Genomic DNA, 9,332 nt, shown 5'->3' with positions numbered 1-9,332 from the left:
AAGCTGAAGTGGCATCGACAACTATCTCAGTTTTCGATACTTTTTTCAGGTATACTAGTCACGTCAGGAACTTGTTTATACAACTTTTCAATTAGAATTTCCCCTCCATATATATTAAGGATCACGTTAAGAGTGTACCAAACCATCACAAACTTAATACGGCAGTGTACTAATATGTTTATACGAGGGCTGCTACTTAAGTTTTGACATATGGCAACATTCATATGAATATGTCAAATTTAACATTGCTATCAAGTTTGATATTTTCGATGGTAACCATATTCAGAACGTATTGCGCTATTGGAGTTGTTTACGGATACTTGAAACCAACAGCAGTTTGCCAATCAACTCGATTTGATTTTTAGTGATGAGGCACTATCTGGAGTCAACGTGTTTCGCTGGTTTTCCGAATTCAATTGTGGTCGCACTTCCCTACAGCATCAATATCGTGATAGTCTTCCAAAATCGGCTAAGAAAACATCGATGTGGTGCGTAAATCGATATTGCAAGATCGTCATGTCACATACCGTGAGATTGAGACAAACCTGGGCATTAGAGCACGTTCAGAAGACAAGCACTTTCGTTGAAGATGGACGTAGAAACAGTTTTAACAGTGATAGTATACCGACGGTAGAAACGACGCAACAGAAGACGGAGATATTGGGTCCACCCAGTTTTGTCACGTAAGCTTACTGAGGGCCAGTAAATAATTTTGTATCCTAAATTAAGACAATTCGAACTGAAATATTTTAACTACTTCAGAATGTCTTTCAAGATATTTGATGACTTACTGGCTCTCTTAAAAGATGAACTCGTAGCAGATAGAAACGCTGGGCGATATAGCATTTCACCAGAAGATAAGTTCATACTTACATTGAGGTAAGGTTTTTATTAATCAACATATCTATAAATCATTCAATTTCTTTAGAAAATACTTTATCTAAAGTTAAAGAAAACATTTCATTACTCGCAGAATATCTCTAACTCCGATTCATTGTTGGCAGTTGCTGCTGGCGATGGGGTGTGTGTTCCTGAAGATCCCATTGCTGTAATTAAACCATAATAATGTGCTAAAATCTGGCACACTATATTGCTGTGATCGATAATGTTGAAAGCCTTCAACATGAGCTTGATTACGCTGCTCTTGTGACAAATAATTTCTCCGTTGTGGTACCGGGTTACGATAATATTTGTTTTCAAATGTCTGATATTGCGGTCCTTGAAGAACATTTTGGTTTTGAAAAACTAAATTATAAATGGCAATTTTAGTCTAAAGTCGTCTATATTCCGGAATTTTTTAATCCCTTTAACTAGTGACAAACAAAACAGCTTGTCTTCATCGTCAACTTCTTTCGGATGTGAAACATTTTTCTGTGCTAAGCTCTGCTCTAATATGCTTGCAGATCAGCAGAACTAAATTTTTGTTTTTTTCTTGGAGTAAATTTACGACTCTTAAAGGCAAAGCAACTTCAGCAACTTCAGACGAAGCTCATACATTATTTGCATCGAAACTACTTTCTGTACTGTAGTTGGCTATAGATTCCTGTAGAAATCGTAGTCTAATAAAATGCATATAAAAACAGAAGTTTTAGAAGCTCCTGCTCCAGTCTTCATTTTCTTCACCTCTCTCATATAATTATCTGTTATACTCGTCCATTTCTTTTGCAGAGATGACGCTGAAAAAAACCGTATAAAGTAATAGATTTTTTTCATATATTAGGGAACAAGGAACATTATATTACGATTATAGAATTGGCAAATATACTTATACTATTTGAAGAAAATTAAGACCCATTGTTATGAGTGAACCAACGAAAGAAAAGTGGTATGAAATATCCACGATATTTGCAAATAGCTCGTAGTTTCCCCATTGTTTGGGAGCCTTGGATGGAAACATATATGGCTTATCCAGCCTAAATAGGCGGGTTCCATGTATTATCACTACAAAAATTATTTTTCACTAGTTTTTCTAGCGTTCGTGGATGCAAGTTATTGTTTTATGTGGATTGACTTAGGTGCCTACAGTAAAAACAGTGACTCAGGTATGAGTTCTTCTTTGTACAAAAAGCTAACGGAAGATTCATGAGACCTACCTGAGGCAAAGGCATTGATAATACATTGATAATTGTTGCCATATGTGATATGGTATATGCTAAAAAAATATTTTATAACCGTTTGACATTAGCATGCCGGTATGTTGAATGTACCTTTGGAATAATGTGCAATAAATGGCGCATTGTTCATAAGCCGTTAGATGTTAACATCGGTTTGGTTAGGTTGGAATGGATACAATTATGAAGATACACTGAAGATACCACTAGAAAATCTAGCCTCACATAATACTGGACGTGCTGTGCGGCAGGCGGATAATGTTATAGTACATTTAACAAATTATTTCATCAACGAAGTCAAAGTTCATTGGCTAGATGGCAATATTTAATTTCTAACACAAACTGATTGTAAATGTAAATAATTACATGTACTCACATAAAAATTTCTTTATTTCTTCATTATCATCTCCTTCACTGAATATGAGGACGAGCTCTTCCCAAACCCGTCTCCTTAAGATCTTATTTGAATAATCGGTACCTGTCATGTCCCATATCGCAGGACGTTTCTCTATTTTATCTATAAATAATTCCGTATTAAAAGCTTCGGTGTGCATTTTAGACCATTTTTGGGTGGGCTGATAATGAAGAACCCCAAAAAATACGTCTATTTGCGTAGAAATATCGTTTTGATAACGCGCGTTGAACGCTTGTCATCTGAACGTGCTCTTAGTTCGCGTTGGATACCGTATAATTAGACAATCGCTCAAAAAAAGCTCGTGTCGATTGGTGCAAAAAAATGCTGGAACAATTCAATTGCGTTGCTTCAAAAGAGGTTTATAAGATCGTGACAGTCGACCTATTATAGATCTATTTATATAAATTGGGAACTAAACACAATAGAATGGATGAGTCTTTCACCACGAGCCAAAAAAAAATCAGGAAAATCAATCCTAGAAGACGAATCATCCTTCACTACGACAATACGAGCTCTTACACATGAGTACAAATAAAAATGTTTTTGAATAGTCAAAATATTGAATTGATTGGTCTTTGTTTGGAACTCAATGATGTCTTCTTACTTCCGCAGATCAAAAATAAATTGCCAAGTCAACGTTTCTCTACCCCCGAAGATCTTCGCTCAAATCATATATTTTGGAGGTACCTTAAAAGTGTATTGATCTTAATGAGTAATATTTTGAAAAACAATAAAGCCATATCCAATCATAAATACGAGGCATATTTTTTAAGTAAGTACCGTTTTGGAATTAAAAAAAGAAGTGCAATGATATCGCAATAATTTTATTTTAACATGAAAGCCTGTACCTTAATCTACTTTTCTACACAATTTCCGGGAATATTGAGGCACTTGTCATAACGTGGCACCAGTTTTTGAATCCCCACCTTAAAAAATTCTGCCACCTGACTTGTTAACCACTGTTTGGACGTCGTTATCATCTTAAAGACGCTGACCGTCCAGATGTTTCTTCGTAGTCGCACAATGATGAAATTGTAAAGCGTCTGTTTTCTCTCACCTTTTCGTCCACTTTCTGCACCAAATCTTCATTAACGACCGAAGGACACCTACTCCGTTCTTCATCATGCACATTTGTGCAGCCATCTTTAAATGCTCTCACCCATTTCCTTACCATTCCATCACTCATAATGTTTTGTACGTAAACTTCACAGATCTCACGATGAATATCGTTCGGTTTTACACCTTTAGCACTAAGAAATCGTAGAACTTCACAATCGGCGGGACTTACAATTGTCGGAGGCATCTTAAACACTCAGTAAACAACGTACACAATAAAGAATCAGACTTTAATGGCGTCAGTGCGTAGACAAGAGATGTAGGTAACCAGCGCGCATGTGCGGAACGACGACCTTGGGGTTGCGGCGCCGGAATCGCAAAACGGTACTTACTTAAAAATATGCCTCGTATTTGTTTTTATTGGTTTATTTCAAAACTTAAGTAGCAGCTCTTGTAGTTTTATGAAAAGTTAACTTCTATTAGAAAAATCTACATGAATTATGAAAGTTATAGACGAAAACAAAATGTTGTGCATGTTATACACGAAAGAAAATCCTTATGGAAAATTATATGTTGATCCAAAAAATATATTTTTTTCACAAAAGAAGAAGAAACATTATTTTGAAAAATAAACAGACTAATAGGGAAATTTTTACTCCTAGCTAGATCTAGAATTTAATCTTAATCTTCAAATATTATCGTTTTAATAAATGTTTGGTTCCCTGAAGTATTCCATATTTTGAAATTCATATGAATAATCAATATAATATAAACAACAAATGTTTTAAAATGGTAAAATATAAACTGAATTATTCCCCCAGTAGCTGCTTCAACCAAGACTTTCAGTTTTCAATTGTCAATGCAATTACTTTACTATTATCAATTAATTGTGGATATTTCAAAAAGTTAGTCAAAAAATAAATTAGACTTTATCTTTTTAAGTCGAAGAATATATTTAAATATACGGTTCAATAAGTCTGTTCTCAGTTTTGTATAAAACACTTCCGAAAGTAATAACAAATTCTTATATAAACAATTGGATGCAGCTCAACTAGAATAAAAACTATGATTTCAATGTGGTATACCATAAAAGAAATTATTAAAAGAAGTAATGAATTTGTTATCGTTTCCTTATTAGCATTCGTAGATTTGAAAAAGACTTCTGCATTCAGGATTTCTAATTTTTATTTCGAATATATGTCGTTTTAGAAAAATGTATGTATAAGCAATAACTGGAACAAAATTTTACACAAGTAATGCATCGTAAAAATATTCATTAGTATTAGCATTAGCAGTACCCCACAGAATATTAAAACTACATTCAGATTCAAATTTAGACGAATCGAAAATTATTTCATATTTGCAGATGACAGTGTTGATTAGTTTTGGGAAACAAATAAATAATAGAGAGCAATATACTGAAAATTCATTAACAAGGAAAACTACGCAAGCAAAACAAAATTACTTATATAAAAAAAGGTTTTGTGATGTGATGACAGATAGACCACCAAAGTTCTGTTTTGGTGACCAAGAAATTAGAAGAGAAATTGAGATACCACAACATCACTGGTAAGATGAAATTTTCAAGTTTAGAGAGCGTTTAGTAGGATATAGGGCAGATTTGATTCATCTAGAAAACAAAACTTCATTCAGTAACAGATCAAACTCAATTATGATTAATTATGAAGCAATCCCGAATTATATAGCAGTAACATATCGGCAAAGGCCAAATTACGGGAGACAGAAAGAACCTTGTTAGATTCTTCACTACTCAAAATAATTTCTCCTGAAATGGATGTACACTACTGTCGGGACTCCGATAACTTGCCTAACATGTCCCTTTCCACTCCAATAATACGACAATGGACCTCGTTCATGGTTTTTTCAACCGCTGCAGCATTTTCTGAGCTCACTTGCAGCTATTACCCAGTTCACTATCGGATAGGCATTTTTCTGACATGAAGATTTTTCTAGCATTCTAGAAGAATTCCTGCTTCTTTTCAAAATCAAGGTTAATAACTTTATGCTTGCAATGTTATGCAATGCTAAATTAAAAACACTTTGGACTCACTAAAATGTTTGAAGTCATCTGACGTACAAAGTAATGCAAAACACAATAGAACTTTATGAAAAGCATGTGCAGATGAGACTCATCTAATTAATATCAAGATATAGCACTCTGCGTCTAACATTTATTTACTTTACTTTGTCATTCCTACAGAAGAGAATTAGTTGCAGGTATAATGCAATAGAAAGAGCATTGCAAAGTATCAAGCAATATGCAATAATTTAACCTGTTAAGAAACAAATTGAAAGACCTATTCTTTCGTCGCCTTCATGCCTAGTCAAGTCTTGAGTTGTCGCTGAAGATGTTCTCCGATCCGAAAATAAATTATCACGAGCAAGTATCCATATGTGCATGACATTTTTGCTACATGTTCCACTTCGTTTCCTTACCATATATGTCTTCCTGTGCAGTCGTTGTCATGTCTATTTTCGTTTCAACGGTTTACGTCATTATGGATCGTGTTATTACCCCATGATTTTTCGTTTTCACTTTATTAGGCACGTTTCAAACTAAATTGTTATACATACTGCCACTCCTGTGGTTATGTTAGTTCACTCTTTAACATCAGCTTCAACGTCCTTGTAGCCGGTACTTCTTCACCAAGATTTTTCATAACTTTTTCAATAATTTTGAGGGAAGCTTACAACCCGTTGTTATTTTGTATCCAATAGTTTTGGATGTTATCACCATAAATATTGCTTAGGCTCTGAAGGTCAGCATAACATATAGGAGCTAGGAAATCTTATTTAATATCTTTTCCTATCAACATTGGTTCGGAAGGTTTATATAAATCATATGTGAATTTGGTTCGCATAATATATGTTATCAATTATTTTGATTAAATTCTAAGAAACCTGTGTTGCGTAAACAAGATGTATAATATTCAGTTGAATGCGATCGAATGCTTATCACCAACATATTTATCTTAATTCGTTCAAATATTTACTTTGTCTATGCAATGTCATATATGTGATTTTCTAGTCAATTACAACGAACATAACAAACCAAAGCATTTATTTATATCCATATACTATTTACTACCTTCCGATTGGCCATGATGTTGATTGCGATTTCAATAAAAATAATAGGTATACATCGAAGTAAAAGCACATTCCTATACTTTAATCTATACTTTTGTACGAAAAAATATTGATTTTTCAACTGAAAACACAATGTGAATTTGAAATCTCTATAATGTACCACACCAAAATATAAAAGAAAAAATAAAAGTAGAGGAAAGAGAAGATATAATTAAAGAGTAAGTTGAAAACGCAATAAATAAAGTAAAAGTACAAGAAAGCTTATAAAGAGGGTGGATGATAAAATAAGGAAAGGAATTGCTGTAAATTTGAAGAAGCATGTAAAACACAGAACAATCCGAAACAGTGAGGAAAATATTGTACAGTGAAACTTGGTTAGGTGGGACCTGGATAAGTGAGAAACCTCCATAATTGGAACTCATGCTGAGGTTCCAGCACTTTGGCACGGAATTACCTCTATTAGTGGGAAGAATCACACCTCTATATCTGGGATTCGTTCTTTCGACTTATCGATACAGTCAGGGAATTTTATATGTATAAATATCTGTACAAAACTTAAACTTAAGTTTTACTTTATTATCGCTTATTTGAAAAATAACTAAACGATGACTAAAGTCTTTATCAGTACGTAAAAAACTAAGGTTAATATTCGTTTATCAAAGTGAGAAGTCACGCGATGAAGTCTCTATCGAAGCTAATGTGCCAAAATCTACTTTAGAATCTAATTCAGAAAAATTCAATCAAAACGTTCTAAGGGACATGGAAAACTAAAACGTGTACGTTTTACAGAATATCCTGAACTTGATTATTGTTTGCTAACACAGGTCAAGTACGTGCTTAAGAAAAATATTTTAGTAAGTGAACCGATGATTGAAGAAGAGGTTTCGCGCGAAGCCTCAGTAGTCATAAATTTTGTTTAAGCAATGGTTGGTTGCTATAGTTTTCAAAGCAATTGGTGGAGAAAGTAATGCCGTTGATTTGAACAAATGTATCCAATGAATTGAAGACGAACCAGTTCTGTTACGCAATTATTCTGTTGATATTTTTAACTCAGACGAAGTGGGTTTATTTCCTTCTACCCGATAAAAATTTACCTTAAATAGCGGAAAACTTAGTGAAGAGCACATTACAATACTTTCGGGTGCTAACATGTTAGGAACTGAAAGCTGTCTATCATATCAATTGGAAAATCGAAGACTCCAATTTCCGGAGTTTCCAAGGTATCGAACCTTTGCCTGTAATTACCAAAATAATAGAAAAACATGGATGACTTGTACTATTTTTCCCGATAGGTTGAAGAATTCGAACAAAGCAATGAATGACCACAAGCAAAAAATTCTGATGTTTGATGAAAATTGTACTGTTTACAATAATATGCCCAAGGTAAGCCACATTAAACTTATATATCTGCTTCGAATACGACGTAACTTGCAGCCGATGGATCAAGGCATCATCAACAATTTTGAAATTTGTTACAGAGAAGATGTTCAACATGTTATTGAACCTATAGAGGAGAATTAGTGCCAAAAAATCAATATTTTCCAGGCGATGAGGTTCGCCACGAAAGCTTGGTTTTCTGTGAACAAATCTATCATAGCAAACTGCTCCAAAAAATCTATATCTAATCTGAATGAACTGTATTCTAAAGCTTATAAGAGGATTTAGAAATTAATCCTGAAGATTGGAACCTCGGCATCAGCAACGATAATAAATAATAATAAACAGGCAACATTCAAACATTCTATAAACGTCGACGACGATTTAATAGTTTCAGGAGAACTTGTTGAAAGCGACATGCCTTCTTATCTTCTTTATTTTAAAAAAGGTCTCACTTAACCAGGTGTCACTGCACTATCAATATACAAAAAAGGAAACAAATAAACATAACAATCCTATACCACAAACAAATGGATATGATTTTTTTATTTTCCAAATGAATACACTATAAGTGAATGAGTGGATATTACAAAAAATAAAATGTCTAGTGCATGAAATTACTTTTAAGCCAAGTACCTATCAAAAAAGATATGAAGAAAAAAAAAACTGTAAACATAAAGACATATATTATTAAAATTTCTAATGCATACAAAATATATAACTATCAATGCAATGAAATGGCATATGCAATAGAGAATTGAGAAATCAAGAGAGAGAACAAAACTAGAATTGAGTCAAGAATGCAATGGTGAAAACAAATCAGAAACAGACACATAAGTGAAATAACATGGCAAACATTTCAATGAACGACAGGAAAAATGGATAACCGAAGGAAAAAGCACAAAGGAATACCGAATAAACAATCGATTAATAAATAGAGGAAATAGGGAAATCTCTGGATGAAATGAAATTAATTGCCAGGAGAAGGAGTCTAATGTGTGAATAAGCATGAAGTTGAGACAAGATGAAAAAGTTTCCTGTATCACTTTGTTAGCGGTAAACTTACTTCCATTCCATCCTCAGATTAAGAATCAAAGTACTTTTCAATTATGTACAGATTAAGGACTTCTAGTGTTTTAACCCGGTGTGCTTTATTGGTGAGGGATGATTTTCCTCTTGAATCATACCGCAGTGCAGCTTATTATTCATGAACTTTTGTTTTTTTTTCTAGCAATAGCTTCAGAAATTCAGAATATGTTGAAATT

This window comes from Diorhabda sublineata, chromosome 9 (genome assembly GCF_026230105.1).
Source record: "Diorhabda sublineata isolate icDioSubl1.1 chromosome 9, icDioSubl1.1, whole genome shotgun sequence".
Lineage (NCBI taxonomy): Eukaryota > Metazoa > Arthropoda > Insecta > Coleoptera > Chrysomelidae > Diorhabda > Diorhabda sublineata.
Note: the sequence above shows the minus strand (reverse complement) of the source record.